Here is a 15,377-nt window from a genome sequence, read left to right as displayed (position 1 = left end):
TCTATCCAGGAAAGCAAGGGCTCTTAGTTTTAGAACTAGATGGGATTGTAGGTTCATAGTTCTGTTGATTGCTTGTTTCTCACCTAGCTGCACTACTCTGGGCCCTCTCTGACTCCTCCATCATGCCAACAGGAAGCTCATTATTGGGAAAACCTCATCATCCCACAAGACCCCAACAGCCTTGGGACTCCACATTATCCCTGCTCTTTGCTTCTCTGATTGGAGTGTGGGGCCATGTGCTTCAAAACCTCCATTAAAGGAGAAAGCTCAGTTCAGACTTTTCTTCATTTCTCAGCTAGGTTCACTACTTTAGAATTCCCCTGACTTCGCCACTCTACCCCCATGCTGGATACCTTCTCCCTCCCCTAACTTTTCAATTTCCTTTTGTGTGTTGTCTTGCCCTATAGATCCTGAAGGACAGGGATTATCTTTCTTGTTTCTTCTTTGTGTCCCCATCTTAGTACCTGTCACATAGTAGATAATAAATAAATATTAAGTATTGACTCTAGAATTGGAAGGAAACTCAGAGACCATCCAGTTCATGAGTTCTTAACATTTTTTGTGGCACAGATCCCTTAGACAGTCTGGTGAAGCCTATAGATTCCTTCTCAGGATGAGAAATAAAATGAAACTACACAAGATTCCATATGAAACTGATTATATTGAAATACAGTTATCAAAATACTTAAAGAGACAAGTTCATGGGCCCCAGGTGAAGAATCTCTGATCAGTTCAATGCCTTCATTTGCTTTCCCATGACCAAGTAACAATCAAGAAGTAGCCACCTACCCATGCAGCCGGCTGGTCCAGTAGTCTCCTCCTTTCTTCAGAGGGGAAGAAGTCAGAGGGAATAGAACACCCTAGAAGTCCTGGAAGAGGAGAGGGAATGAGACAGAAACATCAGGAAAAAGAATAGATACTAAGGGAGGTAGTGGCCCTTAGATATCTAAGAAGTCCAAATCGATCTCCCCAGTGGGGCTCAACACTCAGTCTATTCCCTTCCCCCCAGTCCCACATACTTAGCCACTCCTCTCCCACTCTCACTCCCACTCCCACATCCCTCCCCAAGGTCTGTAGGAAACAACAGTAACAGAGATGGAGTACCCTTGCTGCATTCCAAGGCATGTAGGAGGTGAACAGAGAACATGGGCAGGGGTAATAGGGTCAAGGAGAGCTTTCTCAGTCCTTGGGTTCATTCTCTTTCTTGCTCTGACATGTTTGCAGCTGTTCTCTGTTCTCTTTTAGACTCATTCATGTTCCATGAATTATATTCCCACCATCTGAGTCTTTATCCTTGGCTAATGTAATTGTCTGATAACGGAAGGCCTGAAAGAATGTCAACTCTTTGGTCCCTAGCCTTAAGGGACTGATGTTTCTCTTTCCTCCTCCTCCTCTCCATTTCCCTTTCCAGATATTCAAAGAACTCAAGGTTCAGCTGACAGTCTGACCCCTGCCTCCAATCTCCAAACTCTGTAAATATTTCCTTTTTGAGAAACTTGATGCTAAATATGGAAAAGGGAACAGATTAGATAATCCTGTCCAACAATGGTGCTTGAGAGGTGGCCACATTGGAGCAGTGGGTCAGCTATCTTGGTTCCCCGTAAAAGTTCTCTGAGAGCCTTTGGGGTCAAAAGCCTTGGCAGGAACTGTAACAGGATGGTTACTGTTATGCTTATCATTTCTTTGATTTGAAAGGATTACTTCCAGGAAAACAACAGATTGCATTAAGGCTTGGCTAACTGTGCTGTCTGCACTTTCAGTATGTCAGCTGAGCTCCGGGGTCTGCACACAGAGGCAGTTCAGATCAGGACACTATGTAATTCACACAGTTTTACCCAATTCCACAAACTTTTGAATACTCATTCTGGTGAAATCAGATTTAGGTTTTCAGAACAGATTCAAAAATGAAGGTTAGATGGAGATAATATACAGTAACTCTAATTTGCCTATGTACCTGTTTGAAAAGGATGACAATTTGTAGACCAGTTCTCCCCTTCTAGATGCTCCTAAATGTATTCTCTGTACTGTTTGGAAATCCATGAAATGGGAGGGAGAGGATAAAGATTATACGGTTGGGATGGGACAGGAATGCACAGAGAAGGATATTTCTTTAGTTCTGCGCTTGGAGAAAGGCTAGGGATTTGCCAGAATTTTGCTTGGGGCCTGGAATTTCAACTTACTTCATATTCTGGGTTAAGAAATTAGGTTTAAAGCTTTTTTCTTTTAAGTAAATACTTCAAAAGCATTGTGAGGTGAGCTCCCTTCCCTCACCTATCCACATCAATAACATATATACATATACCATCACCTTATACAGTTATAGATTTTTTTTAAAGCAAATCAGTTGGCAAAGATACTAGAGTAGTATCTGGAGCTGGATTTGAACTCATGAAGTTGAGTCTTCCAAGTTCCAAGTCCCATGCTCTAGATCTTTGAGGGAGATACATTTTTGCCTTTCATTGTATCCCCCAGTCCTTAGCACAGTGCCAGGTCTATGGGAAACGCTTAATAAATGCATTCAGATTGATTGTGTTCAATAATATTTCAATATATCGATAGACTACAGTTTGTCTATCTGTTACCTGATCATTGAACATCTGTTCTGTGTCCAGTTTTTTACAACTACAAAAAGTGCTATTATGAATATTTTAGCAGATAAACATATATATTTGTATAAACATGTATGTATGTATCTGTGTATATGTACATGTATGTTTATAAATTTATAAATGTTTTATATCTAACTGTATATGCTTTATATCTGTGCATATTTAAACTATATAAACTTAATGTAGATATAAACCTTTAACTTTATGTATATATATATATATATATATATATATATACACACACACATAAGGAAATCAAAGACAGAAAGTTTATATATGTATGTATACACACATATCCATGTGCATTTGTATGTATGTATATATAGTATATATGTATATATACACACATATATATGGAGGTCAAAAGCAGAAAGTAAACTTACATATGTGTATGCAAACTTGACAGAAAGTGAGAATGTATATATGTTTACGTAAACAAGCTTTCTGTTTTTTATTTCCATGGGGTATAATATCTTGTGGCATTTAGATCCCTGGGTCAAAGAGGTAATCCTCTTTCCAAAAGAATAAGAAAAATATGGAACTAACCTGCAGTATCCAATGAAAATTTCAAAATAGATACCTGTAAATTTCCACAATTACTCAACACCTCAAATAACAAATATATTTTTTTATTTCTGCGGCAGCTAGGTGGCACAGTGGGCTTGGAGTTTGGAAGACCTGAGTTCAACTCCAGCTTCAGACACTTCTTAACTGTGTGACCTTGGGCAATTCACTTTTCCTATTTGCCTCCATTTCCTCACTTGTAAAATGAGCTGGAGAAGCAAATGGTAAACCACTCTAATATCTTTGCCAAGAAAATCCCAAATGGAGTCACAAAGAGTGGGACTCAAAATGACTTCATAACAACACAAAAGGTCTAAATTATCTATAATGGGTCAGAAAGAATTGAACACAACTGAAAAACAACAAAATTTCTACAGACACTGCTTCTCTTGGATCCCCAGATCTAAGACACTCTTTAAGGATTCTCTGTTTCCTCATCTGTAAAATAAAGTCATTGCACTAAATGACTTCTAAGGTCCTTTCTATGATCCCATGACCTGTGATTTCAGCTCTCTGGGTCATGGAGGGTACTCCTCTCTTGTTACAGCTAGGTACTCCTCTCCTTGTCTTTCAACATCGCTGTCACCAAAAACTCATCTTTTTGTTGCAAGTCTTCTGATGTGCCTCCAAGTCAGCTAGACTGTTTTTCAGACAATGAATGCAGGGTCCATCACAAGGCCTGTATTTGAAGGCTTTCTAGTTTGGAACGACTTAGTGGTGGTACACTGGCATAGCCTTTGAGAAACCAGGGTACCTCCATAACACAATGAGACATCAAGCAATCAACAAGCATTTCCTACGCACCTACCATGTGCCAGTCATTGGAGAGACAACAACAAAAACAAAGCAGTTCTTGCCCACAAGGAGTTTACATTCTATCAGGGTTGGCAACAATTACACAAATACACAAACACACACATACACACATAGAGAACTTATCCATATATACACATATGTTTTTTTGTTATTTGTTATACATATTCATATTTATTATTTGTTTATAGATTATTTGCTATACATATCCATATTTAAAATCAATATGGGATAAGACATATGTATTTAAAATCAATACAGGATAAATATTTTGTTATTTTAGGGGTAGGGGACTTGCAGTTGGAAGAGGAGGGAATCTTGAAAGGTTTCATGTTGACTGAGAGGAATACTGATGAAAGCAAGGAATTCCAAAAGGTGTGATGATGTGAAAGTATGTTCCAGGCATGGGAGACAGCCTTTTCAAAGGCACGGAGAGGGGAGAGTGTGTAGAACAGCAAGAGGCCAGTTTGGCTGAAGCTTAGAGTGCCAGAAGGGGAGCAGTGTAAAATAAAGTTGAAAACTTTGGGGACAAAGCAAACAGGACAGAAAGAGTGGGGGGAGAGAGGGAGAAAGGGGGAGAGAGATGGAGATGGAGGGGAGGGAAAGAGAAGGAGGGAGGAGGGGGAGACAGAGAGAGAGAGAGAGAGAGAGAGAAGGTTCAATTCCTGGAGTCATAATTCATCTGTTCCTATTTCTCCCTCCTGGCATGTACATGCTGTGCCTATACATATCTGCCTCTCGGTTTTTCCTGTGACTTTACAGAGTTCATTTTACCTCTGGGTGCCCCATGAGGAGAATGGGAGAGAAATTTAGATAGAATGGCAGGAACTCTATAAATATAGAGATGGAAGGATAAGGTAGCTTTTGAACCTGGAAAACAGCACCTGGAGACTGCTAATGTTAGTCTTGGGGGGAGGGGGAGGAGAGGTGAAGCTGAGGAGTAACCCCAGTGTCAGATGAGGTATTTTCTCCCTTGATCGGATAAGCAGAGCAGAGCTCACCACAGGAACTGAGAGGCAGTTGGGGCTGGCCAAGAGAAGGGGAGAGTATCTAAGCTCAGTCGTTAGCTTTTACCAACAAGCCCGCCAGCAGCCTTCTTCCTGGGTCCCCACCCGGCCAATGTCTTGTGATCAACTTTCAAAATAAAGTTCACATTTTATTCTTCTCAGAATATACCTCAACTGAGGTGGTGGGTGGGGAGGGTTAGAGGGGATGAGGAAAGGGCAGGACCTAAAGTAGTATTCATTCATAGGGCTACTTGTTTTGCCAAAAAGGAGACCTAAATGAAGCTTTTCTTTCTCCCCTTTCTTCATCCTCTTGACCCATGTAGCTACCCAAGTCCCCTGGGCCTACTTTTTTCAGAGGGAGACCCTCACAATGGTCTTCCTTCCTTGCTCCCACACTGCATCTGCTTGTGTCTGACACTCAAGGTGAGTTTCAAGTCTCATTCTCTCATCATCAGCATTTTCAATCTGAGAAACTAATGTCTTCTGGGCTAATTCATGGTATTTAGATTCAAACTCACTGAGTGACCTACTGGTCTGCTGATGGGGAAGACATTTGGGAGCAGTGGGTCTTATAGAGACTTTCCAATCACATCTAAGTGGTTGCCTAGCCTAAGGGAAAGGACAGGGAAGTCAGAAGTCATCAGGGAGTGCTCTGAATGTATCTACAAGGTGTGGATGGAAGTACATCTTGATGGGACTGAGAAAGTTGCAGAATTCAGCTGCAAAAGGTAGAAAATTCCAAGCTCCTTAGTTACCTTTGAAAGGGCACACTCTTTTATCTGTTTTCCAATAAGAGGGCTAGGTATTGATTTAATCATGAGCTCTTTGCCCATCCACTTGTCACTCATGGTACAATTCCTGAGAAACTAGGTCAAGTGCAGGAATTTTGTACAGATGTAGCATCAGAAATAGTTCCTGGGCACATTAAAAAATGCCCAGCATGTGGCCAACTTGTAACATCTTAGAATTTGCAAAAATGACTCTTATGGCCTAATTGGTTGTGACATCTCCTCTAAAGGGACTAGGGCTGATTGACACTTTAGCCAGCTTATGACAGATGGAAGAGACAGAAACTGAAGGCCACTGGACAACTCTCTGCTCCTCTGTTAATCCAAGACAAAAAAGGTCCCAGAAAGCTTAGACTATTGGCTGTTACTTCATATGGACTGTAAATACTACCAAATCCCCAGCTCCCAGGAGAGAGAGAGAGAGAGAGAGAGAGAGAGAGAGAGAGAGAGAGAGAGAGAGAGAGATTCCCAACTGAGTCCTATGTCTCCCTAATTGGGGCAAGTGATTCCCAGTGCCCCAATACAGTTATAGCATTATTGACACCATAATAATAACTAGTAGTATTTTAAGGTTTGCAGAGCATTTTACAAATATTATCTCATTTTGTCCTCACAACAACCCTGGAAATTTGGTGCTATCGTTATCCCCATTTTACAATGGGAAAACTGAGGCAGAAAACAGTTAAGTGATGGTCCAGGGTCACACAAAATAGTAATGTCTGAGGCCTGATATGAGCTCAGGTCCTCCTGATTTCAGGGTCCATTGCATTGATTAGCCAGCTGCAACAAGAGTCTGGAATTAGAGACTGTGGAATAGATTGAAGCCAAGTGGATTTTCTCTGTGACCTTGACTTTATTTTCACTGTGCAGCTGTCTAAAGACCCAGGAAGGGCTCAACTAGATAATCTCAGAGCTCTAGCTCAGAGCTCTAAATCATTCTAAATGATATCCAGTGAATCTATGATTCATTTTGCAAGCTGAGAAAAATGAAAACAAAAGGTGGAATTACCTATCCATTCTCAGAGAGTGAGGGCCAGAGCCAAGAGGGGCCGTCCAGGCTTCTCTGCTGGTTAGCCCAGGACTAATTTTAAAGTTGAAGACAGAAGACAGGAAGCGGGGAAAAGCCAACTCAAGGGATGTCAAGCTGAAAATCCACTGCGTCATCAGGAGAGGGGAAAAGAAGGTTTCTCTAGTTTTCCTTGATAAAAGCAGACACAGGAAGAAAACAGTTTGTTGAAACATTGGGTACTTTGGCAAGTACAATTGTGACATTTGTTTCTATCCTTGGGAAGCAAAATCCTTGAAAAGAAAAGGTGGTGCTTTGTTCATGTGTCAGTTTTACAAGAAAAAATTTTAAGACGTGGTAATACAGAATTTCTTCGTCTGGGGTTTTGTTTTTTTTTTAAATTTAGTTTTATTCTTTTTTTTCAGAATCTATTGAAATACTGAGTGACCCTCCCTGTCATCACTCAGCTTGTGCTGGGTGTTTGTTCACATTTCTCATAAAATGGTATCATATACTAGGTTATGGATCAAAGACCTTGAAGAGGTGAGAAAGGAAGGGATTAAGGGAGAAGGAAGAAAAAGTTGTTTGAGAATAGATACCACAGACCATTAACAGAAAGACCAGGTACATCAACTGAGGAAAAAAACTATAATCTTACTCTGAAATGAAAATTTTCATCCTATTTTCTTTGCCTTATGGATTTTTAAAAATGCATGATATCAGTTGATGAAACTCAGTCCTTTGTGTTATTTTAAAATTCTGATCCTTCTATTAAAACATAGGCCAAGCACAGTCAACTCTGTTTTCTGCAAGCAGAGAATCTCTCCTACCTCTTTATAGCATTGGGGCAGTTAAACCAGTTAAACCTCTCCCAACCCCTATCATACATTTAGAGCTGGAAAGGACCTCAAAGTTCACCTAGTCCAACCCTTCCCTTCATATTACAGAAGAGGAAACTGAGGCCTAGAGAGGTGAACTTCATCAAGTTCACAAAGAAATTAAATAGCAGAGCTAAGATTTATACTCAGATCCTCTGACTCCAAAGCCAGTGCTCTTTCTTTCTTTTTTTCCCTTCCCTTCTCCTTCTTCCCTTCTTTCCTTCCTTCCCTAACAGCCCCCATTAATTACAAGGTTATCTCTAAGGGAATAGAGATATGATTCCTGGGGGCAGGGAGTGAGGTATTCAAGGATAAATTTCAGGCAAATAAACATTCAAAGCAGGCTTGAAGGACTAAGAAGTCACCAAAAAAGTAAAATGCAGCCTCACTGACAGAGGAAAAGTAAAGGACCAACTCCTATCCCCCTCTCTCTGTGATGAAGGGAGGAGGAATACATTTAATTCAGTTCAATTTGACAAGCATTTATTAAGTGCCTGGTGGGAAGGGACGATGCAAAAACAAAAGTTTACCTTCAAGAAGCTTATAGTCAGTCTTTCATTGTTTTAGCACCAGTTCCTAAGGTTTTCCCCAGTAGAGCTTTGGAATTTTAAGAAGCTCAAGAGGTCATTTAGTCCAACCCTACCTGATGTCCCTATATAGCAGGTTGGGGAACCTGGGGCCTCGAGGCCACATGTGGTCTTCTATGTCTTTGGGTGGATCCTTTTGACTGAGTCCAAGTTTTACAGAACAAATCCTTTTGTTAAGAAGATTTGTTCCATGAGGTTTGAATTCAGTCAAAGGGCTGCACTTGAGGACCTAGAGGGCCACATGTGACCTCAAGGCTACAGGTTCCCCACCTTTGCTCTATAGTGTAGCCCTTCTAGGGCTCATCAGGGCTTTATTTGAAGATCTCCAGCGATGAAGAACTCATTATTTACCAAGAAATCCCATTTCATTTCTTGACAATTCTGAGCAGCTGGCCCCAAAGGGGAGACAACAGTATGACTGGTAAGGATACCATCCTAAGGATGAGTCAAGTATCAACAAAGTCTTTTTTATCCTGTTGGTTTGAACAGACTGGCATATTCCTCACACATATGGAACTCCAACTCTCATCTCAGTGCCTTGCACTAGCTGGCTGCTTCCCTCCTTGAATGCTTAGAATCTATTCCTTCCTCACCCATCTCATAGAGTCCCTCACTTCCTTCAAGGACCTGGTTCAAAAACTATCTTGTACACAAATCCCTTCCTGATCCCCTCCAACTGTTAATGCCTCCCTCCCTAACTTCCTACTATTTGTTTTGTATTTGTAAGGGTACAGCCAGAAATCATCTCACCCTCATCTAGCTATGACACATGTATCAGGTGAGAATACAATTCATTGTTCACTAGATGTGAACACTTCAGTAGGCTGAACTGTTCAAAATGGATGGGAAAACTTGGTCATGCCCTGTGGGTCTTCTTTAACAGTATTTATAAAGCAATTTAAGGCTTGTGAAGCATTTTACACATATTATCTAATTTTATCTTCCCCACAACCTTAGGAGGTAAGTACTATTATTATCCCTATTCTACCAATGAGGAAACTGAGACTAAAACAAGTGAAGTGACTTGTTCAGGGTCACAAAACCTACTGGTTTATCTGATGCTGGACTTTCTGGCTCTAAATCTAACACTCTGTTCATAGGTGAACTAAACCAGTTTAAAACCCAGGAATTGAACAAGTGGAAAGGAAAGAGTATTCTAGTTAACTAAGTCCCTACAAAGGAACTGACTGTGGTCAAAGGAGCAGAGCCTCAGGCCTTGGTTTTGGGTGTTTCCTCCCAGCACCCCTTGACAAAAGGAGCACCTTGGGAACCTCAATGGTCCAAAAGACTTTCCGTATTTCCATCCCCATCCTAGAAGCCTGCTTGGATCAGCAGATGAGAGTGTCCGTCTCAGGAGCCAAGGATAGATGAAGGCAAATTTAAAACTCTACAAAAAGCCCAGATATTTGGACACTAGCAAAAGTATTTCTAGGAACTGTGAGTTACTCCTCTGCTGCACAGACTTCCTACGACTGAACCCATTTTCTCCTGTACTTTGTGTGTGCTTCTGAGAGAGCATGTCACAGACTTTTGGGGAAAGTTTTGTACCAAATGTCACTACTATATCACCTTAATAAATATCCTTTTCTAAAGACTAACTAATCTGGCTGATTAATGTTATTGATAATCATGGAGAGGGGAAGCCCACTAGTAGGGGCTCATAAGTTATATAGCATTATAAGACCCCTCCCCCCAATCCCTCAGGAAGCTCTTTAATGGGCTTTCATAGAAGTAGGGATTGGGATAAGGACTTCCCAAGCATGTGCTATATATTTTTTTTATGTATGTACATATTATCTCCTATAGATTATATGCTTTTGAGAGTAGGCTTTGTTTCATTGTTTTTATCTTTATATTTTCAGTGCCTAGCTCAGTGCCTAGCACATAATAGGCACTTGTTGACTGATTGATGATTGAGTAATTGATTGGGATGATGGGTAAGCCTAAGACCCAGGTTCTTTGGTTTAAAAATGAATATTAGAAAAGGAGTGAGAAAGCATGGCTTTGAGCCCCAAAGGCATGAATAAGTGAGAATACTAAATGAGTTAATGGGTATGAGAGTGTCTTGACAAATCACAAAGTTCTTTGCTGTAAAAATAATATGGTATTTTTATGATTGCCTAGCCACAAAATGGTATAAAGATGGAATCTTTTCTCCACTACCAAATCATAAGGCCCTTACACACAGCAACTCATGTGTTCCATTTTTTTGTACCTCACACTATACCTAGAATAATCACCAACACTCAATACAGTTCAAAAAGTGCCCAGTAAATATTTAATGACAATAATGATGGATGGGAAGTGGAGAGAGGAATCTGCTTGGATTTCCCCACAAGAACTTTCCCATCCCTTTGACAATTCAGGGCAAAGACCTAAGTCTGAGTAAACCAATAAGACTGAGACACTCCTCACAGGCAAGGGGGGTAGGTGGGGAGGTTCTTCCACCCACACGGAAAACCAAAAAACCACGCGTGTAGCAAATGTGGGGGAACTAGCTGAGCAGCTCTTAGGGCAACTCCCTATGTGCAGGTGTATATACACTTGAGGCTACACGGGTAGCTGCTGCATAGTCAGTCTGAGCCAACTGTCCAATATACTGACCAGGCTATTTGGTTCTATGATGTTATAATCAGAAAGGGTAAAAAAGCAAGTCTCTGGAGGAAGACGTTTTTGAAAATTGACTCTCTATCTGTTAGCTTTGGAGGAAGGGACGCCCCAGAGCAGCCTTTGAACATGGAAGAGGTTTCCTGTACAGAACTTTGTTGTTGCTTCTTCTTTAAAGGTAAATTTGGGGCTGAGGTTGATACCCTTGGTGCCCATAGTTTGAATTCAGAATCTGTTTGTTCTTCCAATTTGAGCTTATGGGTGGAGTCCTGAGAAGGGGAGAATATATATTTACTTGCACAAGCTCAAGTAATCTGCTTCTCCCCTCCCTGGCTCCTTATTCCCAGGATTTGTTTGACCTTGGCCTTCCAAAGGTCTCCCAGCCTAGGTCCTCCTTCCCAAAACTAGGCTGGAGCAGAAGCAGCAATCAGGACACAGACCTGGGCATCCAGCAGGATGGATATTTATCTTTGTCTCACCCACTGCCCCCTGGCTAGCTATACCCTGCCAAATGTACCCAAAACTCCTGCCAAGAGATTTGTCATGAAAAACATGTGTTTCTGTTGGGTCAGAAACCTCCCTCCCCACTAAGGTATGTGGATTAAAAGGAACTAACTTCAGAGTGGACTAGGTAGAGTAATGGAAATGTTATTGAGTTTTAGATATGCTAATCTTTGGGCTCATGTTTGTACTGAAAAGAGCAAGAAATCTAAAAATGAAGCCTAGAGTTTTTGAAAGAGATATTGGAGCTAGCTAAGGAATTAGGGCAAAACTAATTAGGAGTTGTGAGAGGAAGAGAAAAAGAGAATCTTCTCTTTAGATAGAAATCTTTTTAAAAAAAACATTCTCTTTAACTTCATCAAACAGGGACCATGTTAGTTTTAGTTGTATGAAATATTTAGAATTTTTCACTAAATAAATGGAAAGTATTTTAGTTTGGGGAGTATTTGCTGGCTTAATTCAAAGATGCTTCTTTTTTTTCTGAAAGGGTTTTGAGAGTGGTAGATCCATCAATCAAAGCATTGATTAAGTTCTACTGTGTCAGATGCTGTACTAGGCATTAGAGTGCAAAAGGAAAAAAGGAAATGATCCTTACCCTCAAGGAGTTTGCATTCCATTAAAGAAGACAATATGTACATATATACATGTATATACATGTATATGCATGTAAATATGTATGTACATATACACACACAAAATAAATATAAGGTAATTTTGTGGGAAAGGGCAGTAGCTGCTGAGGGAACTTGGGAAGGCTTCATGTCACTTAGGCAGAATTTTGAAAGAAATAAAAGATTCTAAAGGGTGGAAGTAAGGTGAGAATGAATTCCAAGCATGAGGAACAGCCAGTGAAAAGCATAGAGACAGAATTATGAGGAAGGTATTTTATCAATGTCTTTATTATACCACTTTAATAAATGCTTCTTTCTAAAAACTAATCTGGCTGATCAATTAATGTCACTAATAATCATAAGGAGGAGCACACTGGTGGAGGCTCATGAGCTATATAACATTAGGCATACCTCCTAATCCCTCAGGGATACCCCTAGAGCCCTGAGAGGACATAGTAACCATGCTCTGGGGATTTGACTCATCAGTGTGAGTAGGGTTGGAATAAGGTCTACCAGAGCACGCATGCTATATTTATTATGTCTGTGCTAATATATGCACATTTTATCTACTATAGATTATAACCATTGGAGACTAAGTTTTGTTTCATTTTTCATCTGTGTATCTCTAATGCATATCACAGTGCCTGGCACATATAATAGACACTTGTTGATGTGTAAAGCACAGCAGAGGCAACTAGATGGTTCGGTGGATAAAACATTAAGCCTGGAGCCAGGAACACCTGAGTTCAAATCTGGCCTCAGACACTTACTAGCTGTGTGACCTTGGGCAAGCCACTTAACCTCTGTTTACTTTAATCTATTGGAAAAGGAAATGGCAAAGCATTCCAGTATCTTTGCCAAGAAAACTGCATGGACAGTATGATCCACAGGGTCACGAAAAGTGAAACATGACTGAACAACTGAACAACAACAGGAAGACAGCAAGGTCATTTAAAGTACTATAATATAAGGGGAGTAATACATAACAAACCTGGAAAGGTAGGTAGGACACAGGTTCTGAAGGGTAATGAAAGTGAAGCATAAGAATTTATTTTAAATCCTGGAGGGACTACAGTATATGGCAAAGCAGTGATTGGTTGGGGGATGAGAGGATGAGGAGAGCATGCTCTTAGAAGTTAAGGCTCAGACAATGACTATTATCTAATTTGAAAATTAGTCCAAGGTATGGCAATCTCAAGAAAAAACTTAAGTTGTGAGATTCAAGCAAAAATACATAGATTTAGCACATTCCTGGTATAAGACAATATACAGCAGAACATGATTATATGTATATATGTGTGTGTGTTTATATGTATATATGCATATGTGTGTGTATATATATGTATGCATTTGTCCTAGAAGTGGGCAGCAGGTTTCTGTATGTGGAATTTTTATCAGTATTATTTTAATTGCTCATCTTTCTTATTATAAAAAGACAATTACTCTTTATAAGTATGTGGACTTCAAGCTTGCATTACCTATCATGTTTTATTATTGCTACTTATTTATGCAGAAAGAAAATTCTGATGGGAATCATCATGATATGGTAATGTTTGTGTATCTTTGAGTGTTTTTTTAAAAAATGTTAATTGAGTAAAGAAAAAATATTTGTTCTGCAAATTCCACAAAACTGATTTAACTTCTTGGGGGAAGTCTAAACTATAGAGAAGTACTGTGAATCTTGGGGAGACTACATAGGATTCTGTGGAACTGATAGAAAGTTGCCCTGAAAGCAATATCAAATTAATTTTCCTTCTGGAGGGAAGCTGATAAACTATTTGAATATTTCGTGGCTTTGCATTTGTTCATAGACTCCTATAAATCCTTAAGCATTTTCTATGGGGTAAAATAAAGGCTCTCCCATACCCAATAACTATGATGTACCTGAAGTGCCTATGCAGGATTTGGAGACCTGCCACCATGGCTGGAACACCATAGGAATGAGCTATACTGTGTTTTAAAAGTTTGTTGAAGTCTTATTCCAGAATGGAAATGGAGCCAGAGGGGAAAAACCTCATGCTATAGCGGTCAGGCCTCTAAAATGAGCTTGAGTCTCGGTAATCCCATGGCAGGGATGGGAACAGGGGGAGGTCCTACGGGCCACAAGGTACATATTGCTTTGTATATTACTAGTTTGTCTGAGGTGTTTTTTGTGAAGCCCCATTTAAGTTAAGGACTTAGAGAGAAACTCATTGCTAACAGAAGAAGCCCATTGTGCTTCTAGATAGTTTTAATTTTTATAAAACGTTTCCTTTCTTCAAACCCTCTAAGACTAAGAAAAAAAGATCTAAACTCTTTTTAACATGTAAATCTTTCAAATACTTGAAGGCCAATTTCATGTATCCTCTTCATCATCTATTCTCCAGGCCCTTTAAATTAACCCTCACATAATATGGTCTTTAATTCCCTTGCTATCCTGTTTGTTCCTATCTGAATATATCTACTTTATCAACATAGTTCCAAAAATATGATGTGAAAAGATGGCAAAAATAACTGTCAGTTTTGGAAGGGCCAAAGCAAGACAGACATACTAATACACTGTTGGTGGAGTTATGCCCTTATATTACTGTCCTCGAAAATAAGTTGGAATAATGTGAGAAAAGTCACTAAAGCTGTTCATATTCTTTGACCCAGAGTTCCCACTGCTGGAATATATTCCAAGAATATAAAAGATAGAAAGAAAGGTCTTATGTGCCAAAATACTCAACGTAGCACTTTTGATGGTAACAAAAAAAAACCCAACCTTGAAAACAAAATGAGTGTTCAGCAATTGGAGAACAGCTAAACAAATGAGGTATATGAATGTAATGGAATATTGTTGTACTCTGAGTACACAGCTGCTACTCACCACTTAACCTCCTGAATCCTCCCCCCACAGATTTCTCCTTTATACAAAATCAGTCACTATGCTTTTAACTCTTAAACCATTAATTCTTAAAAATAAAAGATTTACTAAACAATTAGTCAAAAGTCTAATATTTGTCGAAGAGAAGACAAAATATCATAGTCCACCCATAAATCTGAGTTATACTTTCCACCAATGCACATAGTGTTATGGAGGAGAGTGGGTACATGCTAGTAAAAACCTAGCAAGGAGGCACATGAATAAGGAAATCCATACGCCTAGGACAACTGTAGCCCTTGATGTTCTTGATCCCTTAAGGAATGATATACAACACACAGAGCTGCCTCACTTCAAATATTTGAAGGATTTACATGTTGAAAAGAGCTCACTGCTTGGTGCTTCCTTTCTGGTCCTCACCACTCTCCTGTTAGACAAACTACTCCTCCTCTACTCTAGAGTCAATGAAGGAATGATTAACTCTTTTACCTCTCAACCACCCTTAAGAGGGTGATTAGAAAGTGTTACCCTGTTGTAGTGACAAGAGGTTCACTTAAGTCAAGC

At 39.8% G+C, this 15,377-nt stretch overlaps 1 protein-coding gene across 1 annotated transcript in view; it reads right to left on the bottom strand.

Annotated features, from left to right (window-relative positions):
* The window catches only part of ITPKB (inositol-trisphosphate 3-kinase B), a 200,698-nt gene extending 199,714 nt beyond the window's left edge, over window positions 1–984 (bottom strand). Inside the window, exon 1 of the mRNA XM_072647686.1 lies at window positions 790–984. The gene's annotated coding sequence lies outside the window, so the exon portion shown is untranslated. The remainder of the gene's footprint in view (window positions 1–789) is intronic.
* Window positions 985–15,377: the final 14,393 nt, after the last annotated feature.

This window comes from Notamacropus eugenii, chromosome 2, assembly GCF_028372415.1.
Source record: "Notamacropus eugenii isolate mMacEug1 chromosome 2, mMacEug1.pri_v2, whole genome shotgun sequence".
NCBI lineage: Eukaryota > Metazoa > Chordata > Mammalia > Diprotodontia > Macropodidae > Notamacropus > Notamacropus eugenii.
The sequence above is the reverse complement of the archived record's forward strand: the minus strand, read 5'-3'. Positions and strand labels throughout refer to the sequence as shown.